Source organism: Amblyraja radiata, chromosome 19 (genome assembly GCF_010909765.2).
Source record: "Amblyraja radiata isolate CabotCenter1 chromosome 19, sAmbRad1.1.pri, whole genome shotgun sequence".
In the NCBI taxonomy this organism is placed as follows: domain Eukaryota; kingdom Metazoa; phylum Chordata; class Chondrichthyes; order Rajiformes; family Rajidae; genus Amblyraja; species Amblyraja radiata.
The window spans coordinates 32459761-32481747 of NC_045974.1; the positions used below are offsets into that span (position 1 = coordinate 32459761).

A 21987-nucleotide genomic window follows, 5' to 3' on the forward strand; every position below is an offset into this window, starting at 1 on the left:
GGGTCTCGAACCAAAGCGTTGAATAAGGAGCTACCCATTTAGCCTGGAGATGAGGAAATATTATGTTTCTAACAAGTTCATGAATCTCTGGAATTATCCACGCCACAAAGAAATGTAGAGATGGAATCTTTGAAGGTATTCAAGATGGAGATTGAAAGGGATTTAAAATAGAAGACAATCAGCAGAGGTATGGGGAAGGAAGCAAAAAGTATTGCTGAGGACAATGTTGGATCAGCCTTGAACATTTTAAATGAGAGTAGACCTGGGGGCCTGGTAAGCCTATTCCTGCATCTTCTCCTTGTGTTCTCATCAAGGCTGTTTACCAAATGTTGGATTGCGCTGGAAATTATTTCTGGATTGGTTCATGACCCTTGGTAAATTGGCCAGGGCAATTTCCCTACAGTCTGGTTGACATTTCTCTGGCATTATCCACACAGCTGATCATGCCACAGATTGCGTAAGTGTGTTTCTTTCATTGTTGGCAGAAATCAAAGTTTCTGGAGTAAACCCACGATCTTTGTCATTAACTTACAAAAATAGCAGAATCATATTGCTCAGGGTTCGGTAATGTGATGGCAATTAGACTACTGCAACATATTTGTCTTGCACGTTGCTGATTACTGGATTCCCCTTTACTGATTACAGCCTTGTATATATTTGAATTGAATTGAAGTAAATAAATGCTATTAGCCAAATATGTATACGTACAAGGAATTTGCCTTGGTGCTTTGCTCGCAAGTAACAACACAGTAGACAATTAAAAATAAAACGTTATAATTTAAACATGTGAAGAATGAAATAAAATACCAGAACAAAAGAAGGCTACAGACTTTTGGATGTTGAGTAGAGCTACTACTCGTGGAAAAAAACTGTTTTTATATCTGGCTGTGGCGGCTTTGACAGTCCGGAATCGCCTTCCAGAGGGAAGTGCTTCAAAGAGTTTGTGGCCAGGATGTGAGGTGTCAGAGATGTTCTTACCCGCTCTCTTCCTGGCCCTGCGTAGTGTACAGTTTATCGATGGGGGGGAAAGTTGCAGCCAACAACCTTCTCGGCTGATAGAACGATGCGCTGCAGCCTCCTAATGTCATGCTTGGTGGCTAAGCCAAACTAGACCATGATGGAGAAGGTGAAGACAGACTCTATGGTGGGAGTATAAAACTGGACCATCATTGCCTGTGGCAGATTGTGTTTTCTCAGCTGCCGCAGGAAGTACATCCTCTGTTGGGCCTTTTTGACTGTGGAGTTGACGGTGGCCTCCCATTTAAGGTCCCTGGAGATAATGGTTCCAAGGAACTTTATTGACACCACAGATGTGACTGTGATGTTGTTGATGGTGAGTGGGGGGGAGCTCTCCTAAAGTCTACAATCAATTCTACCGTCTTAAGAGCATTGAGCTCCAGGTTGTTGCGATGGCACCAGGATGCCAGCTATGTCACTTCCTGTCTGTAGGCAGATTCCTCCCCATCCTGGATCAGTCCAATCAGAGTTGTGTCGTCCGCAAACTTGAGAAGCTTGACAGAGGTATCATTGGTGTAGAGAGAGTAAAGAAGGGGACAGTACGCAGCCTTACGGTGAGGGTCTGTGAGTCCGAGATGTGCTTTCCCAGCCACACATGCTGCTTCCTGTCTGTCAGGAAGTTGATGATCCACTGACAGGGAGGTTCAGGCACAGACAAAAGGGAGAGTTTGGAGTGTAGTAGCTCTGGCACAATGGTGTTGAATGCAGAGCTAAAATCCACAAACAAAATCCTTGCATAGGTCCCCTGGCTGTCTAGGTGCTGGAGGATGAAGTGCAGGCCCAGGTTGACTGCGTCATCCACTGATCTATTGGACCAGTATGCAAACTGCAGGGGGTCCAGCAGGGGGTTTCTGATATTATTCAGCTTGGCCTGCACAAGTCTTTCAAAGGTCTTCATGATTACAGAGGCCAGTGCGACAGGCCTGAAGTAATTGAGACCAGTAATCCTTGGCTTTTTGGTACGGGAACAATAGTGGAGACTTTGAAACAGGCAGGGACAGTGCAGGTTTGCAGGGACTGATTGAAAATGGCTGTGTAGACCGGTGCCAGTTGTTTGGCACAGAGCTTGAGGGTAGAGGGGAAACATTGTCTGGTCCTGGATATTTCCGGCTTTTCTGTCTCCTGAATAGCTTTCCCACCTCCTCAATTGCTATTGTTAGTGATGGAGAAGTGGCCAGATGTTGGGCTGCAAGGAGGGGGTGGCTAGTGGACAAGGACCCAGTCTTTGCAGTCTGGAGTCAGGCTGTAAGTGGGTGTGAATTGGTGATTGGGGAGGAGAGGATGGGGAAGGGTCCAGTTTTTGCAAACGAGTCAGGCAGTAAGAAGTGGTGATTGGGGAGGAGTGGGTGGCAGAGGGAGGGAGGGAGGGTGGGTTACGTTTCTGTCTATTGAACCTGCAGTAAAACTCGTTCAGGTCGTTGGTCAGCTGACGATTGTGCAAGGAGTGGGTGATTTTCCTCTTGTAGCTGGTGATTTCTTGCACGCCCTTCCACACTGAAGAAGAGTCATTAGCTGAGAACTTGCTCCTCAACTTTCCTTCGCAGCTCTGATTCCTCTTCTCAGCTTGTACTTGGCCTGCCTGTAGAGGTCTGCATCCCCGCTCCTGCAGGCCGCATCTTTAGACTGGCGGATCTGTCTGAGTTCTGCAGTGAACCAGGGCTTGTCATTGTTGAACCAGATCTGGGTCCTAGTGGTAGGTATGTTGCAAAGCCTACCTGAAGCATCTTTGAAAATCTGCCGCTGCGGGTGTGCGCGATTTTGGCGCCGTTTAGAGGGGGCGGGTTTAAAACGCGATTTTCTCTAGGATGTTCAAATCGAAGATGTTCAGCCTAGTTAATTATTAACGAAAAATCGCTGGAAGACCCCGTCGCAAAAGCTATTATTAGGTTTAAAGGCCTTGAATAATAGTTATAGTAGTTTAAAAATCAATCTCTAAACCCGCGACCGCCAGCAACCGCAGGGTCTCATAAAGCAAACCACAGAAGGTAGGTTGTATATTTTTACATTAAAAAGGGCTTCTAAAGATCCCTTTATACAAAGTTTAATATTGCGAGTAGCTCATTTTGGGCCCATTATATCGCGCAGTATTTTTCTGGGCATTTGGGGCACAAATCTACCGCAATGTGAACGTTCTAAACCAGCGCGTTCCACAGGGACCCACTGGAAAGCTGATTTAAATGGGCATTTATTTACAGCAATTGAACACTGAATTCCTTCCATTTGGCCTATAAATTAATGTAAATGAGATTTAAAAATCATGTTTTATTGTGAATTATTTGTGAATATTATTTGGACATTTAGGCTATTTAAAAATGTTAATCATTTATTAAGAAATGGATAGATGTTTAGATCTAGTAATTGAAGTCTGAAATTAGCTACAATTAGGTAACTAACTAATTATATGCTTTAATTTCAGGTCATCCAAGTAAGATTATTTTATATTTGTTTCAGAATGCTTCAATCTATGATAACTGAAAATTTCATTCAGTTCTCTTAATTTTTAAGAAAGTTATGGGCTTTTGACTGTTCACGATCACAACTTTTTTGTTATGTCCATAGAAAATCAATAGGGAACAAGATGCTCATTTCCGAGTATGAAAATGGCCATAACTTTTTAAATACTTGAGATATGAAAGTGAATTAGGTGTAAAATTAAACTTATTTTTATGCTTTATCTAATGGGATAAATTACAGACTTGATTTTTTAAATCTCAAAATTTTGTAACATTGCTACTAGTGGGAATGCAACTGGCCTCACAAAAGCAGACATATGATGTCACAATGTCTGTATATAATTCGAGGCTTGTGGTTGCTTCCCTGAGCACATTCTAATCAATGCAGTCAAAGCAGGACTGTAGGTTTTCAATATCTTCACTTGTCCACTTTTTCATTGTTCTGATCACAGGCTTAGCAGATTTTAGTTTCTGCCTGTAGGTTGGAATAAGGTGAACTAAACAATGATCAGAGAGTCCCAGAGCCGCACGGGGAACAGAGGGATATGCATTCCTGATTGTAGTGCTCTCTCCCATCCGGTGGGGCAGGTAACGTGATGGTTGTCATTTGTAAGCTCTCGGCTGAGGTCAGCCTTGTTAAAATCCCCCAAAATAATGACCATGGATTCCAGGAAATCATTTTCTACTCTCATTACCTGGTCAGCGAGTTGCATTTCCATCTCTCATACGCAGGTTTTGTGGGGAGTGGGGGGGGGGGGGGGGGGGGGGGGTGTAAACCCCAGCGAGAATAAAAGAGGTTTGCAAATTCCCTCGGAGAATAATAGGGTTTGCAATTTATAAAAAAATGATTCCAGATTAGGAGAACAGAGGTTGGACAGTACTGTGATGTTGCTGCACCAGTCCTGGTTAGTATAGAAGCATAGCCTCTTGATTTCCCCGCTGCCTCCACTTTGTGGTCCGCTCTGTGTAATTGAAGCAGCCAGTCGCAGCACATTGTCCGGGGTTGACTCACACAGCCAGGTTTTGGTGAAGCACAGGGTAACGGCTCGAGGGAAGTCCTTGTTTGTTTGGCACTGGAGTTGCAGTTCACTTGTGTCCTACATGCAACACTTACTGTCAATTGATCAGGTTGCAGTTGAAATGGGTTGGGGGCATTAGAAGCTACATATGTCTCTTCAAGCAGTAATCAATAGAAGTCCAATGGGTCAGTTCACCACACTTTAGAATTTCATGTTCTCCCTTTCCCCATGTTCTTCTTCAACCTCATGGCAGTCTATTCAGTAGTTAACGTAGAACATCTAACAAAACAGCATGGAAGCAGACCCATTGGATCACCTTGATTATGGAAATCGGGAAGCCAAATTAAACCATTCCCATTTGCCAGCATGTGATCTGTATCTTTCAATTCCATTCCTGCTTATGTGCCTGTCTACATGTCTCTAACACATTGCTATCATATCTGCTTTCACCACCTTTCCTGGTAGAACATTCCAAACAACCACCACTTTCGGCAATAAAAAAACCCGCTTTGTAAATCATCTTTCAATTCCCCCGCTCACCTTAAACCTATGCCCTCTGGTATTAAATAGTCCCCATCTCACCTTAAACATATGACCTCTACACTGGGAAAAAGGCTCTGAATAGATATTACATTTATGCCAATCTTAATCTGACATATTTCTCAAAAGTCCAGAAAAAATAATCCACGTTTTTGTCCAACCGCTCCTTAAAACTAATACTAACTAACCCAGAAAACATACTGGTGAATCTCTTCCGCACCCTCTCCAAGGCTTCCACATCATTCCTGTAATGTGGCAACCAGAACAGCGAACAACATTGCAAATGTGGCCTCTCCAAAGTTTTATAATGCCGCAATATGACTTGCCAACATTTATACTTCATACCCCAACCGATGAGGGCAAGTATGCAATATGTCTTTTTCACTAACCTATCCACTAGTGTAACCACTTCCAGGGAGCTGTGAACTAGCAGCCCAAAATCCCTCTGCACATCAGTGGTTGCCATTGGGAAATTTGTTAAACAATGACTCACTTCCCAGAGGCCAACTTGGCAACACTGCTGCAGCCATGAGCACATCCTGGTGGGAATTGCACAAGTCCCACTTCAGCACATGACTTTTGGAGCTAAATACCACAGTGCTGCAGCTAACATATTGTTTTCCAATTCCGTGATTTTTTTTTTTAAAAGGAGATTAGAACGGCAATCAGTTTAGAGATACAGACTGGAAACAGACCCTTTGGCGCACAGAGTCCACACCGATGATTGATCACACTAGAATATGCTATCCAACTTTCGCATCCACTCTCTACAAACTTGGGTCAATTTACAGAGGCCAACTAACCTACAACCCCAGACATCTCTGGGATGTAGGAGGAAATCCACACGGTCACAGGGGCAACATGCAAATTCCACACAGACAGCACCTGACGTTATGATCGAACCTGGGTCTCTTGTGCTGTGAACAGCAACTCTACCAGCTGCACCACTGTGCTATAATTACCACTATATGGAGCACGTATTTATTGTGTAAGCTGAGATTGCTTCTGTTCTTTTGGTGTTTAATATTGTTGCCCCGTTGAGTATTTCCATCATTTTTTGTTTTCTTATTCTTTTCACTCTTTACTTGTTTTGCTTTCAAGGTTAAACTTTAATATATATTTGAACATTTTTGGTAGTTGAGATGGAACAACAATCTGGAGCAAAGATGGACTATGTTGGCTGTAGCCTGACTTCTGAAATTTAGATGAGGAAGGGACTGACATGATCTGCAGCCAAACCTATCTCTCCATAATTAGAAGAAAGAGGGCAGATTCAATGGGTGAGCTTACTTCTGTTGTAGATGCTATGTGCCTGGAATTGGAATATGTGGTACATATGTGTTTATCTCCGAAGAAGGGTCTCGACCAGAAACGTCACCCATCCTTTTTCTCCAGAGATGCTATCTGATCTGCTGAGTTACTCCAGCACTTTGTGTCTATATCAGGTGATATAGCTGCCTGGAAATTCATAACATTAACATTGGTTCGTGTTATCTTTGTATGGACAAATCTGTACAAGTGGTCTTAACAAGTTAGTATCCTCAACCCCAACAAAGGATCAAAACTTACATTACAATAAGTACATGGTACCCTGGGAATATGAAAAACAAACTTAACACCTTCTTCTATGTGAATTTATGAGCAAAAACTGTTTTTAAGAATATGTTTTTCTCCTTAACTTTTACATTGTACTTCTTTGCTGAGATCTCTAATTCTCTTTAGCTTTTATACAAGCCTAAACAGGTATATTTAACAAAAGCTGAAAAAAAAGGTCAAAGATAATAGCTTTAAACTGCATATGAGTTTATTTCTGTGATATGTGGGAATCCAGGACAAGTTAATTGGTTGGGAGAATAATGGTGAAACAAATCACAGACCAGCAGTAGGAGAAGTTTAATTATGATATAACTATTACACAAGTAAAGTACATGATAACTAATAGTAATACGGGAATAAATTAAAGATCAGATATCCTTGCTTCAATAAAAAGATTAAAGCAAAAGGGATTTTCTTCACTGCCAAGGAGATAATACAGAAGAAAATTGAGGAATATAAAGGAGAGATTGAAAAGATTAGAAGGTGCAGCAATGAAAACATAATGGTCATTTGAAGAATAAATTGCAAATATTTTTATTAGCATGTGAAAAGCACAAGAGTAGTTAAAGAAACAATGGAGATAGTGGGACAGTGCGCTGGAGATGGGGTTATTTGTCTTCGATACTGTGGTCTCAGTGCGAATGTACAAGCTCCACACTGCCAGCATCGTAGGACATTGTTGAAACAAAGTCACTTGGGTTGTGAGTTGACACTCTACGATCTGTGTTACTGTGCCACCCACAGGGTGCACAGTGGACAGGTCCATGGAAGACTGGAAATCTGGAGCCTTGGCAATCTGCCTTCACAGCTCTAAAAATAAGTAGGATAAGTAGAACATTATTTTAAGATTTCTCATACTTACGATATTTGGGTCATTGCAAACAATTAGGAATATTCGGTCAATATCTGGAAAATAAAATATATTTGTGAAATTGATGGATGGCAAATAGAATATAGAACAGCACACTACAGGAACAGACCCTATTTACCTACATTGTCTGTGCAGAACAGGATGTCAAATTAAACTAATCCTTTATCTCTGCCCATGACCCATAATTTCAAAGGTTTCAAAGGTGTTTTATTGTCACGTGTACCAATTAAGGTACAGTGATATTTGAATGAACCTACAGCCATACTAAAATTGCATCATTCTGTACAAATCATGTGCCTATCTAAAAGCTTCTGATTCCACCACTACCCCTGGTAAAATGTTGCAGCCACCTGCCAATTTAAAGTACCATGCCCCACACATTTATGATTGAACGTTCCCCTGCTGATCTTCTCGCTATGCTTTCCTGTATTTGACATTTCCACCCTGGCTCCCATAATGTTATAAACTTCTATCAGGTCTATCCTCACCTTCCAAAACTCCAGAGAAAGCAATCCAGGCTTGTCTGACCTCTACTTATGGCTAACCTCTTCTGCACCCTCTCTAAAGCCTCCACAACTTCCTATAAAGGGGCAACCAAAACTGCACATAATACTCCAAATGCGACCTAACTAAATTTTCATAAAGCTTCTACATGAGTTCTTGACTTTTCTACTCAATGCCCTAACTGTTGAAGGCAAGCGTACCATACACATGCTTTAATACTCCAGCTACTAATGTTGCTATTTTGAGGGAGCAATAGACTTGCACCACTAGATCCTTATGTACATTAATGCTGTTCAGGGTCCTGCCATTAGCTGCATAATTCTCCCTTACATTTTTCTCCAAAAGAGCAACACCTCGCACTTGCCTGCATTAAACTCGAGAAGCCCTTTCTCCGCCCATACCTGTAACTGATCTATATCCTGCTGCCTACTGTACTTTGATAACCTTTTACACTGTCCACAACTTGACTATTTTTTGTGTCTTTTTAGCAATTTTACTAACCAACCCATCTGTGTTTTTGCTCAAGTTATTGACATATATCACAAAGAACAGTAGTTCAACTACAGACCTCTGTGGGACTCCACTGGTCAAAGACCACGAGCCAGATTAGCTCCCTTCCAACTCTAGCCAGTTCTGATTCCAAACTACCACCTAGGATAGCATGCATCTTAATCTGCTAGATCAGGCGAGCATGAGGAACTTCATCAAGTGGCTTACTAAAATCCATGTCGACAATATCTACTGCCCTACTTTCATCAATCGCCTTTGACACCTCTTTGAGACTAATCCAAGCCACTGCTTTGCTTGGCACATGGAATCCCAGGATCATGCAATTTCATCTCATTGGTGACTCCGATCAGGTTTAGTTTAGTTCAGTTCAAAGATAAGCGTGGAAACAAGCCATTCGGCCCACTGAGTCCATGCCGACCATGATCACCTGTACACTAGTTCCATCCTAGACACTGGGGACAATTTACAGAAGCCAATTAACCTACAAACCTGCATGTCTTTGGAATGTGGGAGGAAGCCGGAGCACCTGGAGAAAACCTACGCAGTCACAGGAAGAATGTACAGTACAAACTCCATACAGACTACACACATTGTCAGGATCCAACCTGGGTCCTTGTGTTCACTGAAAATTGAGTTGCAGAACACTGCCTTTTTTTTTATGGTGGGGACAGTATTTTCAGCATACATACCATTTGTCCATATGTGAAACTTTGTAAAAATGTACCACATATTTCCAGATTTCTCTTCATAGATCTGGAAGGAACAGCAATGAAATGTGAACAGCACTTTTAAACAGCGCTTTAAATCAACAAGTATGCATTTACTCCCACATAGCTGATGGTTGTTAGGAGAGCACATTTGTTGACACAATAGCTGCCAAAGTGCTGGGCAATCTCTTGAGTGCATGTTACCAAGCAATTTAAGTGTCAAATCAAGTGCTTAATAAATCTACAGGCAGCTATTTGTCATGCTACCACCTATCTTACATAGATGATGATGTGAATTAAAAGTATGTTTATCTGGCTAATAAAATTTGCCCGATAAATTTGCCTGATTGCAGATAAAATTAAAATGACAAATGTGATGCTGAATTTTAATGCATTCATTTATAAAATATAAAAGCAAAGAATTTTAACGTTACACTTCAGATACTAGCAGAACATTCCAATGCAGGATGACTATTAGAGTGAGGAGATACACAATGGAAATTGTCTGGGATAACAATTGAAATGTGAAGTTGTTGTAAAGAAATATTGGACCGATTAGGGCTTTATATTCCAGTGAAGTTTTTTAAAGTTATGAAAGGTTTTGAGAAGCCAATAGAAAACATTCCAAGCATTGATGAATCAGCATAAAGGAGGTAAGGGATGTACGTTATCACTTAAATAATGAAGGAAGCAGTTGGTCATAATCTTCTCACACAATTATCAGAGAAGGACCAAGTGCCCACTCTCAATGGGAGCATGAGATGGAACTGAGTTAGACACAAAATGCTTGAGTAACTCAGCAGGACAGGCAACATCTCTGGCTAGGAGGAATGGGTGGTGTTTTGGGTCGAGACCCTTCCCCAGACTAGAAACTGTGTTAGCAGATGAAAAGAAAAACGTAGATGAAAATAACACAAAGTGTTGGAGCAACTCAGTGGAGCATCTCTGGAGAACAAGGATTGGTGACAAATCTGGTCGGGTCCCTTCTTCCGACCCTATCCATGTCCTCCAAAGATGCTGCCTGACCTGCTGAGGTAGCCCAGCACTTTGTGGGTTTTTTTTGTAAACCAGCATCTGTAGATCCTTGTTTCTACATGGAGTAAAAAGATTTGGAAATAAAATTTCACAAACTCTGGACATCCCAATGTGCTTCCAAGCCTCTAAGTGAAGCTTAGTTCTACTTTCAATGTGGGAAACACAGCAGCTAATATATGAATAATAATCCCTTCATACTTTATTATTCTAACAAACTGAGCAGCCGTTCTAGTAATATTGACAGAGGAATAAATATTGGCCAGGGCAAGGGGGAAAATATTCTGCTCTTCTTCAAAAGAGCACAGTAAGGTCTTTGCCATTCACCTGAGATACAAGATGAATCCTGGGTTTAACTGAACACTAAGTACTGGAAGAACTCAGCAGCAGGCAGCATCCCTAGAGCGAATGGACTGGTGATGATTCGGGTCAGGACACTTCATCAGGCAAATTATCCAATCCAAATCCAAGATCGAGCAAGATGGCGCCTGCCTGCGGCGACTTTTGCGGAGCTCCGGAAAATAAAAGGCTCAACTACAACTTCCAACAACTTACCTGGATTAAAAAACGGCAGAAATCGGTGCCGTTTCGGACAAGCTGCTTGAGCACCTCAAGGCTCTCGCAATTTCGCGATCTCCCGCAGCTGCGGGAACCCCGGACTTTAAACTTTCCCACGCTGGCTGTGGAACTCCCGACCTGACTGAGGATCCCAGGTACGGTACCTGGAGACCCCAGGATGACCCCCAGAGCCGACGGGCTGGATCTCCCAGGAACAACGGAGCTGGAGCTGCCGACTTTGAGGGAACCCCCGTTCGTTATGCAGCTGGAGCTGTCGTCTGTGAGGGAATCCCCGTTCCAGCGCAGGTCCGCAGAAACAGCAGGTACAGCAAGTACAGTACCTGGAAACAAAGGGGAAGCCTCCATTGTGTCCGGAAATGTGGCCGACGGGCAGGACTCCAGGTCAGAATGAAGCGCAGGGGACTTCGGCCCCCTCTCCCTACTATCCTACTGGCTAATGTACAGTCCCTTGAAAATAAAGTGGAGGACTTAAGGGCAAGACTGCTTTATCAAAGGGAGCTGAGGGAATGCTCTGTGTTCTGTTTCACAGAGACATGGCTCACCCCCAGCTCCCCAGACTCAGCGGTCCAGCCTGAAGGGTTCTCCATCCACCTTATGGACCGTACCCTGGCATCTGAGAAAGGGAGAGGAGGGGGCGTCTGCCTCATGGTCAACTCTGCGTGGCGTTCCGACGTGACAGTCCTGTCCAACTCCTGCTCTCCACACCTCGAACATCTGGCGGTGAAGTGCCGTCCGGTCTACATCCCACCCCAGGCAGACGTCCGTCTGGCACTGGAGGAGCTGCACGCCGTGGTCAACAAACACCAGACGTCTTACCCCGAGGCATTTACCATCATTGCTGGGGACTTCAATAAGGCGAACCTCAAGAAATCACTCCCCAACTTCCACCAACATGTCTCCTGCTGCACCAGAGGACCTAACACCCTCGACCACTGCTACACCACCATCAAAAATGCCTATCGTTCTATCCCTCGCCCTCACTTCGGTAAGTCCGACCATACCGCGGTGCTGCTTCTTCCTGCCTACAGGCAGCAATTGAAGAGCGCACCCCCAGAAGTGAGGACAGCACAGAGCTGGTCGGGGTGGGGGGGCAGAAGAACAACTCCAGGACTGTTTGGAGTCTGTAGACTGGGCAATGTTCAAGGACTCGGCAACGGACTTGAACGAATACGCCACAGTCGTTACAGACTTCATAAAGAAATGTGTGGAGGACTGCATCCCTACAAAAACCTTCCGAGTGTTTCCCAATCAGAAACCTTGGATGAACTTTGAGATCCGCACTCTTCTAAAGTCCAGACACAGGGCATTCATGTCCGATGATACAGTGGCCTACATGAAGTCCAGATACGACCTTGGTAAGGCCATCAAAAAGGCCAAAAGGGACCTGCTCCAAACTGGAGGATGAGAGATGTTCGGCAGCTGTGGCAGGGCCTGAATGCAATCACCTCCTACAAGGCGAAACCAGGAGGCAGCTCGAATGTCGGTGAAACATCACTCCCTGACGAGCTCAATGCGTTTTACGCACGCTTTGACAGGGAGAATACTGATGTGCCTTCCCGATCCCCCATTCGCTGTGATGGCATTTCAGTCTCAGTCACAGAGGCCGACGTCAGGAAATCCATCAGAGGGGTGAACCCACGAAAAGCACCTGGTCCTGATGGTATACCCGGTCGTGTTCTAAAAACCTGTGCGGACCAACTGGCGGGCGTTTTTACGGACATTTTCAACCTCTCACTTGCTTTAAAAGGGCATCAATTATACCAGTGCCCAAGAAGAGTAAGGTGACGTGCCTCAATGACTATCGACCAATGGCGCTAACGCCGGTGGTGATGAAGTGCTTTGTGATGAAATGCTGATCATGGAGCAAATCAACTCCTACCTCGACAAAAACCTGGACCCACTGCAGTTCGCTTACCGCCACAACAGATCAACGGTGGATGCGATCTCGCTGGCCCTCCACTCCGCACTGGACCACTTGGGCAACAAAAACTCATATGTCAGGATGTTATTCATCGATTACAGCTCGGTATTCAACACAATCATCCTCTCCAAACTGGTTACCAAACTCGCAGAACTGGGTCTCTGCGCATCCCTCTGCAACTGGATCTTCGACTTCCTCATCCACAGACCACAGTCTGTTCGTATTGGTGGAAATGTGTCAGCCTCGATAATAATCAGCACGGGAGCACCTCAAGGCTGCGTGCTCAGCCCCCTGCTGTACTCACTCTATACCCATGACTGTGTAGCCAACCACAGTACGAACTCCATCATCAAGTTCGCTGATGACACCACTATTGTGGGGCATATCACTGATGGGGATGAGTCAGAATATAGAAGAGAGATCTAGCAACTGTCCATATGGTGCCAGCGCAATAACCTGGCCCTCAACACCAGCAAAACCAAGGAACTGATTGTGGACTTTGGAAGGAGTAGGAGGGGGACCCACAGCCCCATTTATATCAACGGGTCGATTGTTGAAAGGGTCAAGAACTTCAAATTCCTGGGCGTGCACATCTCTGAAGATCTTTCCTGGTCCGAGAACACTAACGCAATCATCAAAAAAGCACATCAGCGCCTCTACTTCCTGAGAAGATTACGGAGAGTTGGATTGTCAAGGAAGACTCTCTCTAACTTCTACAGGTGCACAGTAGAGAGCATGCTGACCGGTTGCATCGTGGCTTGGTTCGGCAATTTGAGCGCAATGGAGAGGAAAAGACTACAAAAAGTAGTAAACACTGCCCAGTCCATCATCGGCTCTGACCTTCCTTCCATCGAGGGGATTTATCGCAGTCGCTGCCTCAAAAAGGCTGGCAGTATCATAAAAGACCCACACCATCCTGGCCACACACTCATCTCCCTGCTACCTTCAGGTAGAAGGTACAGGAGCCTGAAGACTGCAACAACCAGGTTCAGGAATAACTACTTCCCCACAGCCATCAGGCTATTAAACCTGGCTCGGACAAAACTCTGATTATTAGTAACCACTTTCTGCTATTTGCACTTTATCAGTTTATCTATTCATGTGTGTATATATTTATATCATGGTATATGGACACATTTATCTGTTTTGTAGTAAATGCCTACTATTTTCTGTGTGCTTAAGCAAAGCAAGAATTTCATTGTCCTATACAGGGACACATGACAATAAACTCACTTGAACTTGAAATACAATTGCATTTAAATGATAATGCAAAAAGTCACTGTTGTCATAGCCTCAGTTACAAGGCCAAAGTAATACCAAAGTTCACTAATTATTTTGGTCTTTCTTTCAAGATGAAGAGTAGCGTTGATGAATACTAAAGGGCCTGTCCCACTTGGGAGTCATTTGCACGCCATTACATGACATCATTTATGCGTCATGACGCGTGCATCGTGACGTGCACGTGATGCGCGCATGGCATGCATTACGCGCGCATGGTGCGTGTTGATGTAGGCAGTGACGCGTGGTCGCGCGCGGCGCCCCAGGATTTTGGGATTCACAAAATCTTTGCGCGCCACCTGCGTGATGCCCAAGTGGGACAGCCCCTTAATACTTTACACTTAGCTTACCTGCAATTGGTTCAAACCTTGAATTTTTACCATTAATAGTTATTGTGCATTAACTTGAAATCATTGCAAAATGTTGGAGAGTCAAATTAGTAATTGACTGTTCCACAATATTTTATGTCTGTTTCAGTAGAAAGCATATCAGCATTTTGTCATGATTTTTTTTTTCTACTTTCATTACAGCCTGTGCATTGGGTGGGAAGGGACAAACTGACCAAGGAGTTATGGAGTTATGGAGGGAGCGGTCTCTGCGGAAAGCCGAAATGGGAGCAGATGGGAAGATGTGGCCAGTGGTGGGGTCCTGTTGGAGGCGGCGAAAATGTCGGAGGATTATCTGTTTTATGTAACGGCTAGTAGGGTGGAAAGTGAGGACAAGGGGTACTCTGCCCTTGTTATGAGTGGGGGGATGGGGAGTGAGAGCGGAGCTACGGGATATAGAGGAGACCCTGGTGAGAGCCTCATCTATAGTCAAGGAGGGGAATCCCGGTTCCCTAAAGAATGAGGACATCTCCAATGACATGATTTGGAATACCTCATCCGGTCTGCAGATGCGGCGTAGACGGAGGAAAAGGGAGTAGGTGATAGAGTCCTTACAGGAAGCAGGGTATGAAGAAGTGCAGTCTAGATAGCCATGGGAGTCAGTGGGTTTGTAGTAGATGTCGGTCAGTGGGTTTGTAGTAGATGTCGGTCAGTAGTCTGTTATCTGCGATGGAGATAGTGAGGTCTAGAAACGGTAGGGAGTTGTCAGAAATAGGCCAGGTGAATTTGAGTGTCAGATGGCAGTTAGTGGTGAAATGGATGAAGTCAGTGAGTTCTGCATGGGTGCAGGAAATGGCACCAATGCAGTCATCAATTTAGCAGAGGTAGAGTTCGGGGATAGGGCCATGGTACGCCTCGAACAAGGATTGTTCTTGCATTTGGAAGAAATGGGAGGAGTCAAATGAAAAGTTGTTGAGGGTAAGGACCAGCTCCGCTTGGCGGAGGAGAGTATTAGTAGATGGGGATTGGTTGGTTCTGCGGTCGAGGAGGAAACGGAGGCCTTTAAGACCCTCCTGGTGGGGGATGGAGATGAGGAGTGACTGGATATCCATGGGGAAGATGAGGGAGTGGGGGCTGGGAAAATGGAAGTCGTGGAGAAGAAGAAGAGCGTGTGAAGTGTCTTGGACAAAGGTAGGGAGGGATTTGACCAGGGGGGATAGGATGGAGTCGATGTATGTGGAAATAAGTTCGGTGGGACAAGAACAAGCAGAAACAATGGGTCTTCCAGGACAGTCAGGTTTGTGGATTTTGGGGAGAAGGTAAAATCGGGTGGGGCGGGGCTGGGGAACGATGAGGATGGAGGCTTAGAAGGGCAGGGAGGCAGATGCGATGAAGGCACTGATGGTGTTTGAAATAATGGCCTGGTGCTCATCTGTGGGGTCATGGTCCAAGGATAAGTAGGAGGAGAGTTGGCGCCTGGCCTCAGACCGGTAGGGGTCAGCGCGCCAGACTGCCAGGGCACCTCCCTTGACGGCAAGTTTGTTCACCCAGTCGGGGTTGTTGCAGAGCTACCATTGTCAAAGGTAGCTTCTATCCCAATATGCAATGTAATGGTCTGTGTTTGTGATATAATGTGTGCAGCAAAACATATTAATGGATGACATTATTTTAACCATTGTGTGTAGGAAAGAACTACAGATGCTGGTTTAAATCAAAGATAGACAAAAATGCTGGAGTAACTCAGCAGGACAGGCCGCAACCCTGGAGAGAAGGAATGGGCAACGTTTCAGGTCGAGACCCTTCTTCAGTTTTGCCCAAAATGTCACCCATTCCTTCCCTCCAGAGATGCTGCCTGCCCTGCTGAGTTACTCCAGCATTTTGTGTCTATCTTATTTTAACCATTGTTCATCTAATTATTTCAATGTAAATGCTTTGTTTTAACTTTAATATAAATACAATTCACAACAATTTGCACATCTTGGATCGGTACCTAACAGGTGAATGTATGGACTCCGTCGCAACACTTTGCACTACTTCCACATATTGCCTAAGCAGCAAAGGAAATTTATTAACATGTCGTCCACAAAATGCCTATTAATTTGTATGGCCTGTACTAAGAGCGCTCTTGTAAAGGAAATGCTTGATCTGCTCAGCACGGTCCATTGATCCTTTCGCATGCACTCTGCGTAAGTCGTCCAATACAAAGGACTGAAAGGTTTTGTTCACAGACGAGGTGTAAGTGACCTGCACTCTTATTCAGACCTTGGTTTATATGAAAGAGTCTGCCATCTCGAGAAAGAAAGAGACGAGGATGTCTGAAGCAAATCTTTAATAGAAGACAGTCTCTCCCAGCAGGAATAATTGGCTTCTGTATGTTACTTTTTCTTTTGCTCTACAGCAGGGTAATAAAACTAAGGCTTATCAAGAAGGAACGGGATCTCAGCTGACAAACAGTAATATAGTTAATACTATGCGGGATTACTGAAACAAATGAATGGATATATGAGCAGGACAGCATCTGTGCTGTCAGCTGTGGCATGTGCAAATGGATTTCATAAGTAGCAGTGAAGATATTTAAACGGCTGCTGGAGGGCTTGTGTTTATTGTAACTCTGACTGTCCAAGTTCCAGGCTGACACTGAATGGTACTGTAGAGACATTGTGTGCAGTGAGTAGTTTGATTTTTGATTTAGACATCGTTCATGTAATAAAACGTGATTGCTGGGTTTGGTACTGAATGGCTGCAAATGTAATTTTATGGTCATGCAATGTGTTGATGCAATTTTATTTTGAATAACCTGAAAAAAAGCTGTTAGTCTTAACGGATTTTTTTCTTCAGAAATTTGGGTTTATTCTCTGTTCGTTGCTTTGTGTGGATTTCACATGTTGCGAAGAAAGGAAGCAATCCTGAGGGAAGCAAAAATGCACAACTATTGTCAATACTGATTTTCCATTTCTCCTTTGCACGCTGTTGATGTTTCTGTTTGCTCCTAGACCAAGAAAAGGAAATATTTGTCAGTCTCAGTTCAACTGATGTTGAGAAATTGAGTCCCAAAGTGTAAAAGCTGAACAGAACTCCTTTTGAATTATTCACTCTTCTCAAATATTTATGAGCTATAATAGCTTCTGTGCATGTGCAGCAGCTGAACCTTGACAGCTTCACATGACTTAGTTGAGAGAGATAATGTGGATATTGCTGTAATGGATGTGGTGAGTATTGCAATAAGTGGGTGGGGGAATACTGATTGTACCGTGGTAACCCTGCATGCACACAGGAACTTGGTGAAGTTGGACCGAAGCAATGAATTATCCTACAGGCTGGGACTTGAGAGGTTTTCCTTGTGCAGTAACTACCAGTCGAGACGTATGTCAGAAATTATGGAAATGCATAATGTTTTTTTTTTTCGAGCTGTCTGTAATCTGTGATGAAAAATATAAAATCAACGCTCTGTATAATGTTAAACAATCATTAAATATAAATTATGCAGAATCGATTTATTGACTGAATAGCTTTGCATCATTAATAGTAGATGATAATACGATTCTCAGTAATATTCTTTCCTCCAACCTCCCTCCCCCCCCCCCCCCCCCCCCCTTGACATGACAGTGTTTTAGTTTATTTGGTTGCTTTGATTTATGTCCTTCAAATCTTTAACTGTAAAATTAATGTCACTCGTGAGAAATGCTAATCAAGCAGGCTTGCATATCAAAGGTCAATAAATATCAGGGTCACTGCACAGATGGGAGTCTTGACAGTGGAGATGAAGATTGTGCCTACACCAACCTGAGGGAACAGGGTTATCAGATTTATGACCAGAGAATTGAAGGTTAATTAATCCAGAGTTTTCTGGGCACTTCTTCTCAACAGCTTTCAAATCAATTCTGTACTGTTTAAATGTTTTCAAGGGAAAGATAGATATAGCTCTTCGGGCTAACAGAATCAAGACATATGGGGAGAAAGCAGGAACGGGGTACTGATTTTGGATGATCATCCATGATCATATTGAATGGCAGCGCTGGCTTGAAGGGCTGAATGGCCTACTCCTGCGTCTATTTTCTATGTTTCTATGTTTATATGATTTGGGCTCTCACTGAATGTACCTTTACTCACTGCTCTCTCCGACCACACATGTCATCCATTTGCATGCCTCATCCCATACAGTCCCACCTCTGACACCCAAAACCCTATTTTCACAATGCCTCTTTCACTTGGTGTCTTGGCCATGAATGTCCTAACCTCCATTATGTGCATAAATTATAGGAGTAGAATTAGGCCTTTTGGCCCATCAAATCTTTTCTGCCATTCCATCTATTTTTCCTTCTCAACCCCATTCTCCCATTGTCCCTCCATAACCTGTGATGCATTGTTCCCAATCCCCCTAGACTCCAGGTCTTACCCTTCCTACGGTCTGCTGGATCGCATTGGTAGAATTGGCCAAGGAGCAGTATTTATGAATTCATGGCTTGTTTATTGTGCACATTGCCTTGGGACTTGTATATGATAGAATATTGCTGTCCAGAAGGACCTGGCACAATGCTGGAATGGAACTCCATGCATGCTGAGTTAATGCTCCCTTAGGATATTGAAGAATTTCAAAGCATTTCCTAGAATTTCAGAACTTCCTTAAGTGCTTCATTGCCAATCAATTACTTTCAAAATACATTTGCTGTTGCCAATTTGCAAGTAGAAAAACCCATTTTCAACCTTGAGACGAATGAACAGTTAATTTGTTTTGCTGATAATGGCAGTGAGACAGATGTCTTACTTGAAAAAGTACCACAAGATCATATACTTCCACACGTACTGTAGGCAAAGGGGCCTCTGTACAATACCATATCCAAAATGCTGTATTTCCAACCCTTTTATCCTTGGAAATGTCATTTTAAATGATGTGCTTAAATAGAGAGGGATTTGAACCAGGATCCTTCTCACAGATAGACTAATGTGGTGAGTGTAAATCAGCCTGACACAATGACTTTGAGTTTGAGACTTGGAGTCAGGCAGCACATCGGTGCAACTAATGGAACGGTTACCGCACAAAGCTGGAGATGCAGGTTCAATCCTGACCTTGGGTGATGGCTGTGTGGAGCTCCCTGTGACCGCATGGGTTTTCTCCTACATGTGGGTTCATATTTAACTAGCCACTGTACGTTGATGTTTGTGAGTAGGTGAGTTGTAGAATCTGGGGGAGTTGATGAGAATACGGAGAAAATAAAAAATGGGATTAATGTAGGATTAGTGTGAATGAATGGTTAATAGTCGGCATGAACCCAGTGGGCTGAAGGATCTGTTTTCATGCTCTCTCTCTAGATTTTATACTTAAGATTCATATACATAGTTCATATGAATAGAAAGTTAATTTACACTGTTACAGCCATTAACACACTTCTGAGCCATTCCATTTTGGTAAGAATTCACCAGCGTTATTAGTTCTGGTTCATTTTTAAATGACACTACCCAAATTAGTCATGAATGCATTTGAGCAAAATGGTGAATTTATCTTATAATTGGTAAATAACTGAGGGGAATGAAGGGGGTCTATTACAGGAATTCCTTGTGGAAAGTGAATTCCTTGAGGAGTATGAGCGATGGAAAGTGCCTTTAAATGAGAAACTAGCAGAAAAAAATGGGATACCTCAGGCAGATAAGATAAAAGAGAATCAGAGATTCTTCAATTATATTAAAAGCAAAATAGTAATTTGGGAGAAAATAGGTTCCCTTAAGGAACCCGACCTGAAACGTCATTTATTAGTCTGAAGGAGGGTCCCGAGCCGAAACATCAGCTATCCATGTTCTCCACAGATGCCGCCTGACCAGCTAAGTTACTCCAGCACTTTATGTCTTTTTTTTCCCCCTCAATGTTCAATGTTAACAACTATGTGTGGAGACACAGGCGTTGGGCAAGATCTTAAATTAATCTTTTACACCTGAATTTACCATGGATAAAGTCATGGAAGCTAAAGAATTAATCAGAATAAATAGTGATGCCTTTGAACACCTCCACATTTGAAAGGGCAGGTGAAGGTGGTCTTAAAGCATATTACAGTGGATAAATCCCCTGGGCTTGATGTAGTGTATCCTGGGGCTTTATGGTAATCTAGGGGGGCTGGCAGAGATATTTGCATCATCTTTAGCCACTAGTAAGATGCTAGAAGAATGGACAAGTCTCTGCAAGGACAAGTCAAGGATCTGCAGGCAAGTGAGCCTAACATCAGTGAGGGAAAATTACTCAGTGAATTTCTGCAAGAAAGGATCTTCCTGCATTTGGAAAGACGAGAATTGATTGGGGATGGTTAGCATGATTTTGAGTGGAGTAAATCATGTATAACCAATTTGATTGAGTTTTTTGAAGAGGGTGATGAAGTGTGACTGATGAATGCTGGGCAGTGGACTTGTCCACATGGACTTTCACAAGTCGGACATGGCAGCCTCATCCAGAAGATTAAATCACACGAGATCCAGGATGAACTAGCCAATTGGATACAAAATTAGCTTGGTAGAAGGAGGTCCTGTTGCAGTTGTATCGGACATTGGTGAGACTGCATTTAGAATATTGGTAGAAGGAGTCAAAGGATGATGTTGGAGGGTTGCTTTTCTGCTTGTGACCAGTGGTGCTACAAGGATTAATGCTGGGTCCACTATTGTTTGCCATCTATATTAAGTTAGCGAATGACACCCAAATTGGTGGTATACCTGTCAATGAGAAAGGTTATGTAACATTACAATGGGATCTAGATTAGCTGTGGAAATGGGCCAAAGAATGGCAGATGGAATTCAACTTGGACAATTGTGAGGTTGGACACTTGGTAAGTTAAACCTGGGTAGGACTTGATAAATGATAGGGCCAGAAGAGTGCTATAGAACAAGGCGACATTGGTACAGGTAATTAGTTCCCTGGAAGTGGTGAGACGGGTAGACAAGGTGGTGAAGGAGACATTTAGCATGCTTGTCTTCATTAGTCAGAGCATCAAGTATAGGAGTTGGTATGTCATGTTATGAATGAATGAATGAATGAATGAATGAATGAATGAATGAATGAATGAATGAATGAATGAATGAATGAATGAATGAATGAATGATTGAATGAATGAATGAATGAATGATATTTTATTATCACATGTGACAGAGTCATGGAGTCATAGAGTGATACAGTGTGGAAACAGGCCCTTTGGCCCAACTCACCCACACCGGCCAACAATGTCCCAGCTACACTAGTCCCACTTGCCTGCGCTTGGTCCATATCCCTCCAAACCAGTCCTATCCATGTATCTGTCTAACTGTTTCTTAAATGATGGGATAGTTCCAGCCTCAACTACCGGTAACTTGTTTCATACACCCAACACCCTTTGTATGAAAAGGTTACCCCTCGGATTCCTATTAAATCTTTTCCCCTTGACCTTGAACCTGGTCCTCTGGTCCTCGATTCCCCTACTCTGGGCAAAAGACTACCCAATCTATTCCTCTCATGATTTTGTATACCTCTATAAGATCTCCCCTCATCCTCCATGGAATAGAGACCCAGCCAACTATACCTCTCCATATAGCTCACATCCTCTGGTCCTGGCAACATTCACGTAAATCTTTTCTCATCCCTTTCAAGCTTGACAATATCTTTCCAATAACATGGTGCCCAG

At 43.4% G+C, this 21987-nt stretch overlaps 1 protein-coding gene across 4 annotated transcripts in view; it reads left to right on the top strand.

The window, feature by feature from the left end:
- The window catches only part of mgat4c (MGAT4 family member C), a 399922-nt gene that overhangs the window by 280371 nt on the left and 97564 nt on the right, over positions 1–21987 (top strand). The window contains exon 1 of one of the 4 annotated variants that reach the window (XM_033038189.1): positions 16632–17020. The exons of 1 other annotated variant lie outside the window; for it this stretch is intronic. The gene's annotated coding sequence lies outside the window, so the exon portion shown is untranslated. Of the gene's footprint in view, positions 1–16631; positions 17021–17464; positions 17563–21987 lie in introns of those variants that run through there. 2 more of the 4 variants (XM_033038191.1, XM_033038192.1) reach the window with 2 other exon arrangements.